The sequence below is a fragment of the Diadema setosum genome, chromosome 20 (genome assembly GCF_964275005.1).
Source record: "Diadema setosum chromosome 20, eeDiaSeto1, whole genome shotgun sequence".
NCBI lineage: Eukaryota > Metazoa > Echinodermata > Echinoidea > Diadematoida > Diadematidae > Diadema > Diadema setosum.
The window spans coordinates 18465636-18486879 of NC_092704.1; the positions used below are offsets into that span (position 1 = coordinate 18465636).

The 21244-nt window shown below is 40.4% G+C and overlaps 1 protein-coding gene and 1 long non-coding RNA gene across 2 annotated transcripts in view; one reads left to right on the forward strand and one right to left on the reverse strand.

The window, feature by feature from the left end:
• LOC140243382 (lysosomal membrane ascorbate-dependent ferrireductase CYB561A3-like) overlaps positions 1–21244 on the reverse strand; it is a 52696-nt gene that overhangs the window by 19892 nt on the left and 11560 nt on the right. The window lies entirely within an intron of this gene.
• Positions 1701–13314, forward strand: LOC140243873 (uncharacterized). Its single transcript, XR_011902259.1, has 3 exons — positions 1701–1757; positions 7017–7073; positions 12461–13314. It is a non-coding gene; the product is annotated as an uncharacterized lncRNA (long non-coding RNA).

The window sequence follows — 21244 nt, forward strand, 5'->3', positions numbered from 1 at the left end:
GAAATAGAATCATGATATCTTTGCAATGCTTCCTTTAATTCAACTAATGAGCTGGTTCTTCGATCGATATTTCCAGGATATTTACACGCTGTTTATTCCAGTGCACGCATTCTTTCGTCTGGCACGCACCTGGGTGTGGCACCTGCTTTTGTGGAAATTTCCACAAGGGAGAGGGGTGGGGTGTCAAGTTTCTTCGAGCCGAAGAGACTGCATACACAATCTCTTCGCTTTTATTTATTGTCATTCGTGTTTTACCCTTATTCTTTGCTGATATTGAACATTTAGATTTAACTTTACGAAGGTTACTATAGCACGGGGTTCTTTTTGTTGTGAGGTGTATGCAATTTTTTTTTTTTTATCATTCCTGAGAGGGGAAAGAAGAGTAAGGGGGAAAGAAGAGTAAGAGGGAAGGGGAAATAAAACAAACGTCACGTACGCTCAGCATTCACAGGAAGCCGTCTTTTTACACCAGTCACCAGCATAGTTATCATCATCACCATCAGACATTCAATAGCCTTTTCCTATCAATTGCATTAAGAAACACGCATAATCCCTCGAGATAAATACCTAGGAAAATAAATAACAAATACAAAGTATCAACACCTCCCAACAACACATACAACAAACAGCACATCGAAGCGGCTGGGATCAAACTCCATCGCTTCGATTCGAAAAAAGTATTGCAGCGAAGCGGAGAAATCGCCGTTACGAAAATAACAGTGCGAGACACTTAAAGAGAATTACGTTTAAATACTTCAAAGTATAAAGGGAACGGATAAAGTGATATAAAATGGAAGATATCGTACCAAACGAGGTGTGAGAAACGACAGAAATAAAACGAAGTTCAGTAGTAAGCTTGGGCCCTAGGCTAGCAAAAGTTTGCAGCACCGAAAGCTACGCGAAAATAAATACACATCGGAAACTCGGTATTGCGACGAGATCCTTGGCTGGGATCAAGTCAATAAACGATACAAAACAAAGGAAATTAATTCATTTTGACCGGAAAATAGTTTGTTATAAGTATTCTGTTATATGAGATCTCCTTTAATAGGCCTAGAAATACATCGAGTTTCGACGATACTTGGGGAAAGAAAGTTCGAACGCTTTTCACCTGCACATACTGCAGTGCACATCAATACACGAACAGAAACTCACCTCTTCCTTGCAGAAAATTGTGGTAATGTGAATGATTTTCACAAATCTTACCAAGACAGTTTAATGAATGGTTGATTGATTTTGCCATCCAGGAGCACAAGTAACAGAATGACAAATTTGTTTTATCTCTCATTAAGGAGAAATGATGGTTATATCCTGGGGAAGATATAATTGTGAGTTGTATTCATGTTAGTGGAAGCATAGTGTGCTCTTCATTTCTACACCAATATCAGTTGATTACTGAATTTGTGTGATAATATGAAATGCATGAATATTCATCATCCTCATGAATATGCATGACTCCCAGGGTAGTATTTCAAGTGTGCACCTAAATGTTCATACATCACAAAAATTAAGTTCTTTGGTTGTGTGTTCATAAGTTTGTAGAATCATTGTTTTGTAAACAATGATTCATCTATATATAATAGTTGATTTATATTACAGAGTTTATATGAAGCAGTGGAGTTTTAGAGTACAATGCAAAGAAGTTTAATTGTACAAGATGAACTGTTCACTCTGTGGAGTAATATAGAACACTGGGAGAGCTTCAGTAGTAGCCAAGTACTGAGAGGTGGAACCTCCCAGGAGCTCAGGAGAGCTGAGTAAGTTTTGTAAATATTTCTTTTATTACTTCCACTACATGTCCCTTGTAAAAAAGTACCATTAAGTACCATGGTATTACTATGGTATTACCATGGTATTACCATAGTAACCATGGTAAATTCATTTGTACCATAGTACTACCATAGTACTACCACAGAAGTACCGTACGGAATAGGAAAGTACTATTTGAAAATATAGAAGTACCATAATGTACCATAGTACTACCATGAATGTACCATAGATGTTACGGTATTACAATGAAATTACAATATTTATTATATGGTTGATGTTATACTGAACAGAGTGCCATCCTCACACGTGATACTTTCCTGGTTCTCCATAGTACTTTCATGGTTCTCTGTGATACTTTCATAGTACTCTATGGTACTCTTGGACATTTTCATTGCACTTTGTGGTACTTTCACAGTTCTCTATGGTACTTTCATGGTACCTTATGGTACTTGTTTGACTGGCATATGGTACTGCTACCATAATCTTGCAAAGTTGACTTGCCCCAAGAAAGTCAAAAACATTGAAAATGATAATTTCCTCTTTAATAATCTAATCACTTAAGCTTGGCCTTTCATAGCATTGGAATATTGTTATACAAGTGATTCTGTAGTTTGCAAAAACTATGAATTAGGCATTAAACAGCCTAAATATTTCCACATTTTTCCTCATTTTTTTATTACATTTTACTTGCCTATGGGTAAGTGAATTTTTTCATTTTAATTTGTTCACTTGCCCGATATAAGATTTTACTAGCCCCGGGAAAGTGTGCAAGTGATTGTGTCAGGCCCTGTTTTACTTCAAATAGTTGAAATGCGCGCAACTCGAAGGATTTCTTCAAGTCCCTTTCGATTTGACTTAGGCAAGGTTTACTGTACTTTATCAACTGGGTTGGATGCGTGAAATCAAGTTTTCCCCTTTGAGTGAAATGTATGAGTACAAGATCCACTAGAGTCTTGTTATTTGTTGCTTAGATACAGTTGCATAATTGAAATGCACTTTTCTTAATATGTATGTGTGTGTGTAATTTTAAGGCCAGGATTACGGGAATTACCATGAGTATTGTAACTTTGTGTGCTAAATGAAACACCAGTATTATGTGCCAACTGCCAAGTGCCACCAAAGTATTCACTGTGTTCTATTTGTCATGAAATCATTCAAAATATCAAATCTTGTTTTTCTGCAGTTGTATTACAACGTTAAAGTAAGTCTTTATTAAAAACAGAAAATTACTTTTTTTTTTTGGGGGGGGGGGGGGTTTGTGGATTATTTTGCAGATTCCTAAGGACTGTTGCTGTCTGTGTTGATTTTGAAACGGCTCATGGTGTGATGTTGGTGAAACCATCATATCTTATCGTACAGTGCTTTCATCCACCTCATTCGCCAATCTCCTTTGTGCAATTTACATTAAGAAAAGAATTATTAAGTTCGAAATGCCAGTTTTCCTCAAAGAATCCTAATGAGTGGACCTGTATGAGGTTGATGAATGCATGATTTAAGGTTGTAGTAGCTCAACATTTGTCTACTAGTATCTATTATGATAATGCATGAAGAGGATATGCATACAGTGCATATTTTTTGTTGTAGTTGTAATATACAGTGTGATATGCAGTGTGCATATGTATACACTGCTGTAGGTTTTTTCTAACACACACATACACAGTTACAAGTGTACATAGCTTTTCAACATCTACTGTAGATGGATGCTTATTTGTGTGTATACATTGTACAGGCATTGCAGGCTAGACGTGCCCTGGATGCCCAGGTCACTTCCTGTCTGCAATGTCATGTGATGTCTGGTTTTTATGCAAATGAGGTTATAATGAATAATTATCTTTATGACAGCCAATCATTTTAAGTTACGTAATATATTCAGTATTCTTTAGCCAATCAAAATAGTTTTGCCTTTGTGGCCATTGAGAGCTGCGCTTGCGCTTGCAGGGTACATGCAGCAGGCCCCAAAATTTGTCAGTTCTGCTGCAACTTTCATAGAGTGATCACCAGTGCGTCTCTATTCTGCTTTAATAGATCTGGCACGTGCTTGTGACTCGACTCGGGCACACGATACTGTCAGTGATGATTTTTTTAATGACTTTGAGATTAGCTACTTCACTGTAGGTCACCTACTCGATCGGTCTACGTAGACCTCAGTTGTGTTCTGCACAGTTGCCTATAGGCCTATACTGATTCTGGTGGTGGATTCATATTTTGGACTGAGCATTATTTTTGGATAATTCCAACCCCGGAATAGCAGGCACTCCTGTGACGCTAGATTACTGCTAGAATCTACCAAGGTTTTTTATCAGTCGTACATCGCCCTAGCCTACGCACTGCGTAGACTTCTGATTGGACATTGACAGTAGTATGCAGTATCACATCAGGCTAGGCTATCTCCGTGGCGTAGGGAGCTAACCTCGCATTGGTCCCTACACTGACGTCTGAACCTGCCATCATTGCAGTACTCGTGCACAGCAGGGTCCCTTCTTGGTTTCAAGCTGTTTCTTTCGACGACGCGCCCAGCACGGCAGTGAACATCAGTGAACAGTGAATACCACCCTCCTAGTTTCATCGTCAGCGGCCAGAGTTTTCTTCCAAGATTTTACGGATGATTTCTAGCGCCTGTGGCTGTGTTACTGTCAGATCTAACTGTCGACGGGACTGCTACCGACATATCGACTACCGCGCTAGTGCTGGACTATCCTAGCAGGTAGCTTTTATTATTAGGTCTTAGATTTATAGATCCTACTTGGTACAACCATGTACTACAATCCATGTTTGTAAACAGCGGCGGCCTCCCGCTATAGATCTATAAACAGTGCCTGTAGTTAAGCTGTACTACTATACCAAGTAACAGTCCCTGCTGGTTAACGTGCGTACTGTAGTGTAGGGCCTACAGTCTGTATCCTGGTATAGATAGGCTATCTAACGTTAGTCTATACTGTTTTAGTCTCAGTTTTGTCGGCCATTGTGATTAGAACATATATGTACGTTAATGTTACAGTTTCAGCGGCGGCCTTCCGCTATATAAACAGTGCCACAGCTGTATACTTGTCAACCAGTTTTAAGGTTAAGCGGCGGCCTTCCGCTATATAAACAGAGCCACAGCTTACTTGTCAACCACAATTTAAGAACTCTGTAGACACGCTGTGTTTTCTCTGGATTTATTTTTGATGGCTGATGCCTCATAAATAAAAATGGTTTAAGCCAGATATCTTGAACAGTATACCGACCAGTACCAAAGCCTTCGTTTGCGTGGTGTAACATTTAGTGTAAAGCCTAGAAATCTACCTGTGAATCCCGTGATCAAAAGTGTGGGGTGAATGGGCATGTGGAGTCCTTGGATTTTAGTTGTTTGTTTTTTTTTACTTTGAGCTGCACTGAGAAAACATTCATGTGAATGGTGTGTGTGTGTGTGAATTTATTGAAGTCAGTGATCAATACTTTTGGTTACGTTTCATCTGACATCACACACTCATTTAATACTTGCTAGGTATCTCATAGTACATCGAAATACAACAGCACCAAACCCACTAAATCATATTCATAATGATCTCCACAAGGTCATGCAGACGTGCAATGGCATAGATTATTGCTTATAATGAGCATTTCATTCAAGCTACCACAATTAGCCATGCAAAGCATATATCCAATATGATAAGATATGAGGTGAGTGGGTTGAACTTAAAGTATTATTTTGTGCTAGTACAGTTATATACTAGTGTAGTTCTGTGGATGATGTGATACTATGTGATACTTGAAGTACTGTGGTACTAGCATGGAAGGACCGTGGTACCACCATGGAAGAACCGTGGTACTACCGTCTGGATGTACCGCGGTACTACCGTGAGGGTACCGTGGTACTACCGTGGTAGTACCGTGAGATGTACCGTGGTACTACCGTGGAAGTACCGTGGTACTACCGTGGATGTACCGTGGTACTACCGTGGTAGTACCGTGGAAGTACTGCGGTAGTACCGTGGATGTACCGTGGTACTACCGTGGTACTACCATGGATGTACCGTGGTAGTACCGTGGTACTACCGTGGTTACTACCGTGGAAGTGCTACCATGAAAGAATGGTACTCATGGCATGGAAGTACCATGGTAATGAATGGTACTACTGTGGTACAATTATGGTAATACTATGGTATTACCATGGTATTTTTTACCATGGTAAATCCATGGTAAATGTACTGCCTTCATCTGTCAATTTACCATCCTATGGTAATACTATGGTATTACCATTGTAAAAGTACTATGGTAAAACCATGGTAATACATGGTAATACTATGGTATTACCATGGTATTTTTACCATGGTAAATCCAAGGTAAATGTACTGCCTTCATCTGTCAATTTACCATCCTATGGTAATACTATGGTATTACCATTGTAAAAGTACTATGGTAAAACCATGGTAATACATGGTAATACTATGGTATTACCATGGTATTACCATGGTATTTTTACCATGGTAAATCCATGGTAAATGTACTGCCTTCATCTGTCAATTTACCATCCTATGGTAATACTATGGTATTACCATTGTAAAAGTACTATGGTAAAACCATGGTACTTTTTTATAAGGGGTGTGACTTGTATAAGAAATTAAGCACAGACACATCCTGTGTGTAGTAGCCACATACCCAGAGAAAGGTACCTAGGCATGTAGCAATTTGTTTTTGTTGTTTACAGTAGGTTCAGCTCCGTTGTGTGTGTAAGCGTAAAATGTGCATAGTGTATACACACGCACACACAGGAATGTCGTTCACTGCACAGCAGTCAGAGTGCATTGGCATAAATGTATCATTTTTAGAGCTAGGCATTCTTGCAGCATGTGTGTATGAAGTTTGCAATACACTATACACTATATTCATAATCACAGAGAGTATGTGAAGTTATGAATGAAAAGTGCAATGACAGTGTGGGAAAGAATTTGTGGCAATGTTTATGTTGACAAAAAGGGGAAAGACCTATTGCAATGTTTATATTAGTATCATAGTGCATTGTTGCTACAGAGTATGTTAGGATAGAAAAGCACTACACATTATGCATAATGGTCATACAACTTGCACATTGCTAGATATACGCTTGTCAAAGAATGTGTGATATGTGAATAATTTCTCAATATATTCTGTATAGATTTAGATGAGAAATTAATGTAAAAAATGTAAACACGAGAAATATGTGTTTTGTAATATTGTATAGATTTTACATATAGGCTTAAATGTAAATTGTTATCTTTTTGTAGATGAAGGACTTGGTTACTCAGCTGGTTGGAAAACCAGAGCGATGAGGAGACAGTTGGGTGAGTCAGGATGGCTCGATGGTTCATATTTCTATTATATGGAAATTATAATGTACTTTCTTAACAGAATACAGTTTATGCTTTTGTGTTTCACAAAATGAATATAACAGAATGTTAAAGCATGTTATTGTGAAATTTTGTACAGTGTTGATGCATTGAATATTTCACAGAGAAGAAAGAATAAGTTCCATATTGTTTTATTGAAATTGTACACTGTATGAACAAAGAAATCAATACTCTTAGCATATTGTCATGCTGTTTCTTTGCCCTGTTTCTGATTTCTTTAAATCTTACAGGGGTCTATTGTAAGGACAAGGTCTCTTCTCTTGTTCAGAGGTCATCTCTTTTATGAGTGAACAAGGTCTCTTTTAGATGATCATCTCCTTTAGTGGACGTGGTCTCTTCTAGTGATCGTTGTTTTATATTCGTCTTTTAGTGGACGAGAACTTTGGATGTCAACTTTTAAAGGACGTAGTCTTTAAATGAACGTCGTCTTCAAGTCGTCTCTTGTGTAAAGGAACATCTCTTTTAGAGGATCATCTCCTTTAGTGGACGTGGTCTCTTTTAGAGGTCAACGTGTTTACCATAGTGTTCAAGCGGTCCATTGCAGTCTTCGAAACAGACTTTACCACAGCGTTTACCAGTTCATATGTTTGACAGTCGTCAATACAGTCTTAGGTCTTTGTATTACAAGTTTTGATCCAGAGTTTGTTATCAAATTGTAAATAAATTCAGCTATTTCAGTTATATCCTACATTAGAGTGAAAGTGTAGTGGTTTTACCGTCCCACGTGAAAGCCGGACTACGACATTGGTGTCAGGAGTGGGATTTACTGAATAGACTGGATTGGTTGATATGACACAAGACAACGTTTAAAATGCTTGAACAAATTGATGAACAGCGACCCTCAACTGTTGGAGATCTTCATCGGTGTCGACGATAGACGATAAGGAATCGTCAGGTTAGTCGTCGAGGAAGAGACTTTGTAAACATTGTACAATTGTGACTAGTAGATACCTAAGTCATTAATTGTGTATTTGATACTCTGTGTATACAATTGTGTATTGTTATTTCTCTCCACGTAAATCAGCAGCATGCCTCGCGATACTGATACTGGAGGAGTAGGAGCTGGAGATGCTAACGGCTCTGGTATTTCTGAAATGATAGCTGCTCTCACTGGAGCATTTCAGAGTCTTTCTGCCACTAGAGTAGTTCCTGCAATCAAACTGTCCAAGTTCAAGGGTATTTCAGTGAAACCTGGAGACACAACGATCACTGAATGGCTTGATGAGTTCGAGGAATACTGCTCATTCTATAAGTTGCAAGGTAGAGAGAAAGTACAGGCATTGCTATCTCATTTGGCTGGATCAGCAAAAGATGAAGTTCTCTGTCTGGAGCAAAATGAGAGAGAGAACTACGAATGTCTGAAATCGGCCTTGAAGACTAGATTCGCTCTTCGGGAAACGGTGCAGTCTCTTACGAGTCAGTTATACAGTCGTGTGCAACAGGAAGGAGAATCTCTTGCTGCATATAGTAGTGCACTGATCAAGATATACAATCGAATGGAATCGGTTGCATCCACTGATGAGCAGGCAGCTTTGTGTCAACTGCGAGACAGTACACTACGAGAAAGATTCATCCAAGGTGTACAAGACAAACAAGTAAAGAGGGAAATCAGACGAACAGCACTGGATACCACAGGGAAGTCATTTCTTGTCATGAGAAAGGAGGTGCTAGAACTGTTCCAGGACGACAGCATTCCACCATCTAAAGTTAAGATCAGGGAATGTGAGGTAGAAGCGGCAAGGATCACATCACCTGATAACGTGTGCATACAACACCTACAAGACGAAATCTCGGGACTAAAGGAGACACTACAGGAAGTGGTGAAAGTAGTTGCCGAGATGAAGCAGAACTCAGGTGTTCAGCAGCGTCAGAAGAAACAGGAGAAATGGTGCTCCAACTGTGGACAGAAAGGGCATGTCAAGAGTGATTGCAAATCACCCACAGTTTGCTTTGGATGCAGAGAAACTGGGCATATCCGTCGTGACTGTCCAAAGGAAGTTAAAGATGAGAACAAGAGGAAAACAGAAGCAGAGGTGAAGGCGGTACATGACACAGGAACAGGTGATGTCATTTCTGACCTGATTGTTGAAAGTCCAACGATGGAAGCAACAATTGCTGGTGTATCTACTGGGTGCATACTAGACACTGGAGCAGAGACCAGTCTAATTCCAGTCAGCTACTATGAGGAAAAGTTGAAGTCCTCCTTAGGTCCACTCGATGATACAGGCAGTGGAGTGAAAGTGACTGGAGTAACTGGAAATATCATTCCCATAGTGGGTTATGTGAGAGCTCCAGTGATCATTGACGAAAAGGTTGCACAAGTAGGATTCTTGGTAGTAAGTGATCAGGTCTGTTCCAAACAGAGAAGTGAATTTCCTGTAATTTTGGGATGTAATGCCCTAAAAGCCCTTATGGAGGACAGAGGGGTGCAGGACATGCCAGGTTGGAATCTGGTTGAAAAGACCCTCGAGACAGGAAAGAAATGTCACTTTCTTCAGGAGGAAGTCAAACGCCTTCATGTCGTCACATCACAGGGAATATCTGTGGATCCAGAGAAAGTTGAGAAGATAGTCAAATGGCCTGTCCCGACAACTGTGGAGGAATTGCGGTCATTCCTCGGTTTAGCGTCTGACTATCGCTGCTTTGTTCCAGGATTTGCTACAATGGCAGCACCTTTGCATGAGATAGTAGGTGGTTCACAGAAGTCTACGTCAAAGAAGGTCAAAAGGCACAACACAAAGGGAACAAGGATATTCAGATGGACAGATGAGGCAGAAATCTCCTTCGATGGACTGAAGAGAGCATTGTCATCTGCACCAGTGTTGAGTTATCCTAAGTTCGGTAAGGACTTTGTGGTTGAAGTTGATGCTTCTTTGAAGGGTCTTGGTGCTTGCTTGGCACAGTACGATGAAAATGGACTTCTACACCCAATTGCCTATGCGAGCAGGGGACTGCGGAAAGCCGAACGCAACTATCCAGACTACTCTAGTTTCAAGCTAGAATTGCTTGGACTTAAGTGGGCCATAGCGGATAAATTCAAGGAGTACTTGATGGGTAGTCATGTAATTGTACTGACTGATCACAATCCACTTGCCCACTTACAGACAGCCAATCTGGGGGCTACTGAGCAACGTTGGATGGCCCAACTTGCACCATTTGACTTGGACATCAGATACCGGTCTGGACAGACTAACCATTGTGCAGATGCACTGAGTCGACATCCTGCTAATGAGGTGGATGATACGTCGGCTATCAGCATACAAGCAGCGATGTTGGGAAGTGCAGTATCAGTGGAGGTAGCAGCACATACAAATGAAGGGCATGAGGATCATAAGAGTGACTTTGTTCCTGGCATTTTTCCTTCACTTAGTTTGGATGAGTTAGCCAAACTGCAGGAGAAAGATGATGCCCTTCACGTTGTGAAGCAATGTGTTGAAACTCATTGGCAACCTAGGGATGATTTGCCTAAGGAGTCGCCAGAAGTGAAAAGCTGGTTGAGAGAATGGAGCAAACTTGTACTCGTCCATGGAGTGCTATATCGGCAGATACAGGCAAGTGATGGTAACACACTGACTCAACTGTTGGTTCCAAACGACATGCGAAGCATCATTTTGGAGGCAGTTCACGATAAATGGGGCCACCAAGGAGTTAGTAAGACAATTGCACTACTCAGAACAAGATGTTTTTGGCCTGGGATGTACACAGATGTCCACCATACATCTGTGAGTGTTTCACCTGCACAATGTCAATACATCGTTAAGTGAAAGTAGTGAGGACGAACAAGACAATGAGTGTCCTTTTGTGGTCTATCCTCTGCCAGAATGGCAAGACATTAGAACTTCAGATGAAGTATCTACGAAATCTCTCAGGAGATCTAACAGAGCAACTAAAGGAAAGCATAGTAATCCTACAAGATTACCAAAGTCAGCTCTGAAATAAGCCTGTCAGTTATGTGTGTTATTTTACATTTGATGATTCATTTGATATTGTACATATACTGACATTCGCGGACGAATGTTATTTGTCAGGATGGATTGTGGTAATGTGAATGATTTTCACAAATCTTACCAAGACAGTTTAATGAATGGTTGATTGATTTTGCCATCCAGGAGCACAAGTAACAGAATGACAAATTTGTTTTATCTCTCATTAAGGAGAAATGATGGTTATATCCTGGGGAAGATATAATTGTGAGTTGTATTCATGTTAGTGGAAGCATAGTGTGCTCTTCATTTCTACACCAATATCAGTTGATTACTGAATTTGTGTGATAATATGAAATGCATGAATATTCATCATCCTCATGAATATGCATGACTCCCAGGGTAGTAATTCAAGTGTGCACCTAAATGTTCATACATCACAAAAATTAAGTTCTTTGGTTGTGTGTTCATAAGTTTGTAGAATCATTGTTTTGTAAACAATGATTCATCTATATATAATAGTTGATTTATATTACAGAGTTTATATGAAGCAGTGGAGTTTTAGAGTACAATGCAAAGAAGTTTAATTGTACAAGATGAACTGTTCACTCTGTGGAGTAATATAGAACACTGGGAGAGCTTCAGTAGTAGCCAAGTACTGAGAGGTGGAACCTCCCAGGAGCTCAGGAGAGCTGAGTAAGTTTTGTAAATATTTCTTTTATTACTTCCACTACATGTGTGACTTGTATAAGAAATTAAGCACAGACACATCCTGTGTGTAGTAGCCACATACCCAGAGAAAGGTACCTAGGCATGTAGCAATTTGTTTTTGTTGTTTACAGTAGGTTCAGCTCCGTTGTGTGTGTAAGCGTAAAATGTGCATAGTGTATACACACGCACACACAGGAATGTCGTTCACTGCACAGCAGTCAGAGTGCATTGGCATAAATGTATCATTTTTAGAGCTAGGCATTCTTGCAGCATGTGTGTATGAAGTTTGCAATACACTATACACTATATTCATAATCACAGAGAGTATGTGAAGTTATGAATGAAAAGTGCAATGACATTGTGGGAAAGAATTTGTGGCAATGTTTATGTTGACAAAAAGGGGAAAGACCTATTGCAATGTTTATATTAGTATCATAGTGCATTGTTGCTACAGAGTATGTTAGGATAGAAAAGCACTACACATTATGCATAATGGTCATACAACTTGCACATTGCTAGATATACGCTTGTCAAAGAATGTGTGATATGTGAATAATTTCTCAATATATTCTGTATAGATTTAGATGAGAAATTAATGTAAAAAATGTAAACACGAGAAATATGTGTTTTGTAATATTGTATAGATTTTACATATAGGCTTAAATGTAAATTGTTATCTTTTTGTAGATGAAGGACTTGGTTACTCAGCTGGTTGGAAAACCAGAGCGATGAGGAGACAGTTGGGTGAGTCAGGATGGCTCGATGGTTCATATTTCTATTATATGGAAATTATAATGTACTTTCTTGACAGAATACAGTTTATGCTTTTGTGTTTCACAAAATGAATATAACAGAATGTTAAAGCATGTTATTGTGAAATTTTGTACAGTGTTGATGCATTGAATATTTCACAGAGAAGAAAGAATAAGTTCCATATTGTTTTATTGAAATTGTACACTGTATGAACAAAGAAATCAATACTCTTAGCATATTGTCATGCTGTTTCTTTGCCCTGTTTCTGATTTCTTTAAATCTTACAGGGGTCTATTGTAAGGACAAGGTCTCTTCTCTTGTTCAGAGGTCATCTCTTTTATGAGTGAACAAGGTCTCTTTTAGATGATCATCTCCTTTAGTGGACGTGGTCTCTTCTAGTGATCGTTGTTTTATATTCGTCTTTTAGTGGACGAGAACTTTGGATGTCAACTTTTAAAGGACGTAGTCTTTAAATGAACGTCGTCTTCAAGTCGTCTCTTGTGTAAAGGAACATCTCTTTTAGAGGATCATCTCCTTTAGTGGACGTGGTCTCTTTTAGAGGTCAACGTGTTTACCATAGTGTTCAAGCGGTCCATTGCAGTCTTCGAAACAGACTTTACCACAGCGTTTACCAGTTCATATGTTTGACAGTCGTCAATACAGTCTTAGGTCTTTGTATTACAAGTTTTGATCCAGAGTTTGTTATCAAATTGTAAATAAATTCAGCTATTTCAGTTATATCCTACATTAGAGTGAAAGTGTAGTGGTTTTACCGTCCCACGTGAAAGCCGGACTACGACAAAATGATGCAATAACGTTAATAAAAAAAAACCACAACACTCTAAACATCATTTCGTACTTGGGAGGCAAGAAACAAGCGGATGAAGAAGAAGAGAAAAAGAAGCAGGCATTGCACAACGGAACGCTTTCTACCCCGCCTCCAAACGAAATAGGGTACTGTAGTGGCAGCTGGCTACTATACAGTGTGTAGCTACTGCAGTACATGGGGATACCACGGCGATCCATGTAAACATCCAGGGTCCGTAGGCGGCAGGGATTCACGCGCGCGAAGTTCTGTTCGGTGTACACAGTACTCAAGCAGCGATATGCGTGTGCGCACACTTTTCTATTCAGCGCTTTCCACATACGGTGCGTACGCATTGCATCGATATCCCAGCTGAGTACAGATAACATGGCACATGCGACGTGCGTTTGCCATTTTTTTACCCATTATTTTTTCCCACTGTGAATTTGTACTTTCTAAGGACGTTTTCGTATTTTCGTATTCCCTTTGATTTTTAGGAACAAATACGAATTTTTCGGAACGGTTGGCAGCTCTGGATTATGCGTGATTTTCCGTGGACCTCTGTCGTCAGGCGTCGCGCGCAATCACGAATTCGCCCTTTTTGGGGCCTTTGCGTGCCTATGCGCTGATTAGTGATTTTTGAGTGATATTTCCGTAGTTCTTGCGCAATTCATCGGTGATTTTCATCGCGTAAATTAGCGAAAATTCTCAACGGACAAGCACGCGCAAAACCAAATTTCTTGCGTGATTCACGCAAACTTACGCGACTTTTGGGCAGTGTGACCGGGCCTTGAGGGTCGGGACTTGGCCGGGGATTTCTATACAAATATGCCCGACTTGTCGGGGACTTGGCCGGGGATTTCTGCACAAATATTGCCCGGACTGTCGGGGAATTGGCCGGGGATTTCAACTTCAATTTTGCCCGGTCTGCCGGGGACTTAGCGGGGGATTTCCGTGAAAATTTTGCCCGACCTGTCGGAGATTTGGCCGGGACAGTGTAACATGCAAAATTGCAAGTGGGATGCAAGTCCCGGCCATCCCCAGATACCCATGGGCCGGGACTACAATTGACAAGTGCATTAAGCATTGCAATACATGGGCTCTGTAAAACTATCGTTTCGTAACTTGGCTTTGAAGTGACTTCAGAGCATGGATTATTTGATAAATCCTTTACCAGTCAAATACATGTAACACAAATTTGAAGGAGCAAATGTCACATTTTAAAGTAGATGGCATGTACATGTTCATGTTAGAAAAAGGAAAACCTATTTTACTTATTTGAAAAATGAGGATCGCTTACGAAATTACATCTACAATGTACAATAGGAGAAAAAACTTCAGAGCATCTCGGCATGGGTAATGGTGTACATTTCTGTGTTTTAAAAACAGATATTGCCTAATTTGCTCCCTGTGCCCTACTGCACCCTTTCTGAGAAGACTCATGTTATGTTATGTAATGGGAGTGTGCCTGTACAGTGCGTATCAAAAAAAGAGAAAGGTACTGTAAAAGTGGATATTTTTGTGCGACTAATTTTTTTGCGCTTGGCCGGGTAAGAAGAGTTTCGCGTGTTTATAATTCCATGGAATCAAGGCATCAACTACTGGGGCATATGGCACACAAAAATATTTGCGTGCTTTTATTTTCGCGCTAGCCACTGGTTGCGCGAAATGCGCGAAAATTTCAACACTGCAAAAATTTCCACTTAGTAATCCAACTTCGGAGGGCTACTATTTCATAATTGAGAGCTATGGAGAGCTCAATGTTGGTTGTAAGGAAAGAGGAACTCTTCCTCTTTCCATTGATACCTATTTATGTTGACAAATGTCATGCATGACTGAGCACATGAACTTTTAAGACAACATAATGACAAATTGCCATTTTTTTCCAAGTTTAAGTGTCACATGAAGGAACAATGCATGTCTCACTGGATGGATGAGATCTGTCAATGAAAGTGGTCAAACTAGCAGGCCAGCCTGCATGATTTCAGGCTTCCGTTTATGGTTTCTTCTAACATTTTATGGTCCGTAACCTTCAACATGGCCATGTTGTTGATAACTTGGTCACTCCCACAAAGGTTAACCCATTATCCATTTTCTCCCTTCATATTCAAAACATGATTTGTCACTACGAGCAAAACAGCGGTGCATATGAACGGCGAAAATGGACTGTGTGGGTTGGCCTTGTCGGAGAGACCAAGTTATCGGACAGGTGGCCATGTTGCAGGTTTGATATGGACCATAAAATGTTAGAAGAAACACTGAACACAAACCTAAACACAAACATGCATTTGTACAGGTTGGCCTGTTTATTTGGACACTTTCATTGACAGATCTCATCTACTAGTATTCAGTGAGACATGCATTGTTCCTTCATGCAACACTCAAACTTGGACAAGAGACCCGCGGGTCTAGCGCTCACCTGAGTATCGCAAGTTCACCTTTCACGCAGTCACTGATCTAAATTATTCACAGCTCTAACAAAATTTGACCAGGCATTCTCAAGTAGAAGATGAAAATGTACAATAAGGGCCCAAATTTTTTAAGATTCCTTAATTTGGGGGGAGTGGGGCCCCCTGGGGCCCTCTGGGTGGGGCATGGTGCTCATTTTGATAAATTGAGATCCTGACCCCCTAGGGATGCTACTTGCCAAGTTTGACGAAAATCCATCATGAGGTTTTCAGGAAGAAGATGAAAATATACATTTCAGGCCCCCATTTGGACCTTCCCAACCACCCCCCCACCCCTGCCCCCAAGAATGGCACCCCTGGATCTCCTATGAACAAACTTGAAACTACAGTCATTAATGTACTCACTCATAGTATCATCTTAGCTCTATAACTTAATTTATGATTCTAGAGAAGATTTTTAAAGATTCCTTCATTTTGGGGGTGTGGGCCCCCCTGGAGGCCCCCTGGGTGGGGCATGATGCCCATTTTAACAAATTGAGATCCTAACCCCTTAGGGATGCTACCTGCCAAGTTTGGTGAAAATGGGTCATGGGGTTCTCAAGAAGAAGATAAGAATGTACAATTTAGGCCCCATTAGGACCCCTCCTCATCCCCTCCCCTTTCTTCCCAAGGGGGGGGGGGGGGGGGGGGGGCACCCCTGATTCTGCCATGAACAAACTTGAAACTACAGTCATTAATGTTCTAACTCATAGTATCAACTTAGCTCTATCACTTCTGGTTCTAGAGAAGAAGATTTTTACAGATTCCTTAATTTTTTTTTTTTTTTTGGGGGGGGGGTTTGGGCCCCCTGGGGGCCCCCTGGGTGGGGCATGGTGCCCATTGTAACAAATTGAGTTCCTAACCCCCTAGGGATGCTACCTGTCAAGTTTGGTGAAAATGGGTCATGGGGTTCTTAAGAAGAAGATGAAAATGTACAATTTAGGCCCCATTACAACCCTTCCCCACCCCCCTCCCCTGGGTCCCAAGGGGGGCACCCCTGATTCTGCCATGAACAAACTTGAAACTACAGTCATCAATGTACTAACTCATAGTATTAACTTAGCTCTATCACTTCTGGTTCTAGACAAGAAGATTTTTACAGATTCCTTAATTTTGGGGGGTTTGGGCCCCCCTGGGGGCCCCCTGGGTGGGGCATGGTGCCTAACCCCCTAGGGATGCTACCTGCCAAGTTTGATGAAAATCGGTCTTGGGGTTTTCAAGAAGAAGATGAAAATGTAAAAAGTTTACGCACGACGGACGACGCACGCCGGACGAAGGGCGATCGCAATAGCTCACGTGAGCCTTTGGCTCAGGTGAGCTAAAAAAGGGCAGTTTGTCATTGTTGTCTTTACAGTTCGTGTGCTCAGTCATGCATGACATTTGTCAACATATTTAGGTACCATTGGAAAGAGGAAGAATTCCTCTTTCATCACAATCAACATTCTTCTCTCTATAGCTCACAATTAAGAAATGGTAGCCCTCAAAAGTTGGATTACCTTTTTTTTTAATACGCACTGTATTAGACCATAAATGCAATTTGTGTGTACCGTACCATGAGGCATGAATGTAATGTGTGCAACGCATACAGTGCATGCAGTGTAAATCTGATCTGGAACAGAGAACAGATAAGCTGGGGGGGGGGGATGACAAATGGAATGGCACATGCTCATGCAGAATCCGAACATATGATGCATCACGCATTACCCCGGGGTATCGTAGTACCCCGGGTAACCGTGTTGTGTAGCGCCACCTCACATCCACTCGAGGTCAGCCAGAGAAAAATGCATGCACTGTGTGTGCGTGTACATCATTCCCATGCCACTGCATGTTATACTATGCGTGCATGGAAGCTGCGATACCACTAGCGTGTGCTTTAGTGCACCAAAATAATTTCCTCTTTTTGGCACCCAGGGTACAACCTTTTTAAAAAAATAAATAATCCAACAAAATGGCTGATTCTTATTTGGTACCCCAGGATACCATTTATGTCATCATATGCCAGTCAGACCAAAGCAAGAACCATAATGAACAGTATGCTTCACATTTATCATACTTCTCGTTTCGCTTCAACAAGAACTCGTGAGATTTTGCGAGGAAAGAGGAAGGGGCCAACAAATTGTGAGGTCAAACAGATCGTGCGTACAGGACATGGAAGGATACTGGTGTGATTTGATGTTTGAGAAATGCTTTTGTTTGATACATAAATTTCATATTTTTGATGTCTTTTAGGACTCCTAACCTAGTAAGCAATGAAGTTTGAGCAATTTTCAGATTTTTTGTCGTTATGGATTTGACTGATTTTCTTCTTTCTGTGGACCTGATCCGTGCAAAAAGTGAATTTTATTTCTGTTTGTGATTTGGGCTTGACAAAAAGCTAAGCTTATGTGTTTCTCGTCCGGAAATTCTGAGAAAGGTAACGAGAGAGGGCTTTACTATTTTCTATATCCAATTTATGAAATGAAATATCACTCTGGTAGCTGTGTTATGAGAGACCAGGTCCCAAGTGTATGTCTTGCCTGCACTCTGTGCATTTTCAAACAAATATATATATGTACCATACTTGAAATGAAACTTCATGCATGCAGAAATACATTTGCTTTTTCTTTCCACTACAGATAGGAGTCAAGGGAAAATGACCATCTTAAAACTGGTATTTAGTGTTGTAATGGCATTGAAATGCATGCGTTATTACATACGCACTACAGAAGCTACAGCTGTACTACAGCTAAGTAGAAGACGCAAGGCGTAATTAGAAATGAGACATCACCATTGGTAGGTGAATATTATTGTCAATTTCTTTTTTCGGCGGCCGAAAAAATAGTACATATTGAAAAAGTTGATTCGGCAACTGAAAATCGATGCGGGCGGGGAGCGGGCTGGGACGAGAATTATGAATTTCTTGGTATTTTCTGCCCATTTTGAAAATAGTAAATAGTAAAAAAATCGATGCGGCGGCCAAAATCGATGCGCGCGAGGACGAGAAACTGGTTTCTTTTTTTACTTGGCCTAATAGAAAATGTAATAAAAAGTTAGAGCAGTCTGACTAATCTAGGATCAGTCAATCATTCAATAGAGTTAAGTTGTGACACTGGAAAGAATATTTGAAATAAAATATTACGTGTGCAGTGTAGGGCCTACTACAGCCCTTTTATTCAATGCATTGTAATTACATATATTCACAATGGATCAGCAAACGGAAATGTTTCCTTTTTTTTTTACTATCAAGCACAGGACTGTCAAGAGGGAGGGTTTAGTGCAATGTTCATTGAATATGACATTGATGAGATATAGATTTTAGAGTGCAGTAGCCTGACGAGTAACCGCTCACCCCTTAGCGCACGAGTGTAGTTAATGATGATCAAGAATATCTTGCCTACATTCTGTAATACGCACTGCAGTACGCGTATGCGCAATGCTATTAAGAATCCGATGCTCAAACAAAATGCAATATTCAAAGTATTCATGACTATTTTATGAGGTTTAAATGCAATTAGCCACATCTGGAGATTCCTGATGGCCAGAAAGGTCTCGTCTACTGAAGTTAGTGAGTAGGCCTTGGTTTTTTAGTTAAAATCCCGCAAAGTTGAGATAAGTCGTACGAATAGGCGCTAGTTGTCGACCTGACGACTGTCGGCAAATAACTGAACGATAGTAGTGCAATGTACGTGGAATTGCGTCCGCGAAAAGAAAAAGTTCGAAACTCGTACAGAGATGGCACTTGACTAGTTACCGTTCACCCCCCACTCATTACGTGTGGCATGTGCGCTTTCAGACCACATCGATTGATTACCCCCCAGCTAACTATCCTCTTGCTTGGATCTCCGACGAAGGGGGAGGCCCCCAAAAATTCAGATTTTGAATTATAATTAAGGCAAATTGGCATTTAATGCATTCCTCTATTGTGACATTGCTATAAATAAATAAATATATATATATATATACACGGTTACAACTTGTTATTCATGAGGTTCGTTAATCCAAAAGTGAAATAAGGTTTCTCTCGAACATAATATCGAGTTTCCTGAAGTACACGTTCCAGATAGTCAAAAAAGGAAATTGCAGCTACTGAACTGAAGCAATATCAGGAGATGATTTCATAACTCAAATGAAATCCCAACAGAAAAGAGAGTTGAAGAAAAGAAAGGAAGAGAGGGAGAGAGAGAAACAAAGGAAAGAAAGAAGAAGGCACAAAGACATTAAGAAAGAAGAAAGAAGAGGAGAAGAAGATAGAAGAGATGAAGTTGGGTACAGTGTTACGACCAAAGTCACTCTGAGAATGATCGCACAAAAGAAACAATCAACTGATGTTCAGGCGGTTTATTAACAGTGATATTGTGGGTACAGACTCGTAATCGGTTTTCACATCAGTACAATAATGATCACTATAAACAAATATAAGTCAGTAATGGAATCACTTACTCACTAAATCACGAAATCCCTACAGTTTCCTGGTAGTGTCCAAATACGATGCTTGATGCACAAATGAATGATCCGTGATGCACCGATGAATGATTCCTTCGACGTAAATCCAGAGGAACAGGTTACAATAGTCCGCGTTATAAATCCAGGGTATAGTCCACGATAGATGTTCACGGCGAAACGCGCAGAATCCAAACGTTGTGACGACCACGTCCAGTTGATGCGTTTAATGATGATTCACTTTATAATGTCCAGCAAGGAATCCAGCCCGTCACAGCTTTGCCGTAATAATGTCCGTTGACACTAAAATATGGAGTCTCTCTCCAATGTAGGCAAACTAATTCTCTGCAGGCAAAATGTCTCCCAGGCCTTATCTCCACAAACACAGTTTGTATAGCAGGTCAGCAGGTAACACAGGACTGACTATAACAAGTCGCTTCAGAGCCAGAAGTGACGTAACTCTCAGAGCAGAGGTGTTGGGTACTCTGCCTACCTCAGAATTTCTCCGGCTTATATATTCATTCACCCCTTTCTAGTACATTCTGTAATTTTCTCCAACCTGGGGCCACATACCTGAACATACTAGCAAGTCCAAATTCCAGGAATCCTGGATGACTCACTGCCTAATATGTGCATAACATCATTGCCAAAATTAACTACCAATCACATTGGGTTACAAGGGCAGTGCCTCACTCAGCCAGCACTTCCTAGAATTTTCTGGAATGGGTTAAATCATTCTAGATTGAGTGAGCTATAATGTATTTCCTGTCACATGCATACATGTACTGTAGCTACATTTTATACCATGTAGAAAATTCTCCACTGATCTGGTCAGCCTGTATGTACTATATCTATATCATATAGAATGTTCTCCATTAATCTGGTCACCCTGTGTACATACACATTAAACAACCATGCATACAGCCTTGATACATGTACATAACTACTTGTGTGTACATTTGTGACACCATCCCCCATGGGAAAAAGAAAGCCTTGCCGTAGCAAGGGTTTCTTTTACCTTCACAATTTCTTATTGTTATTTACAAC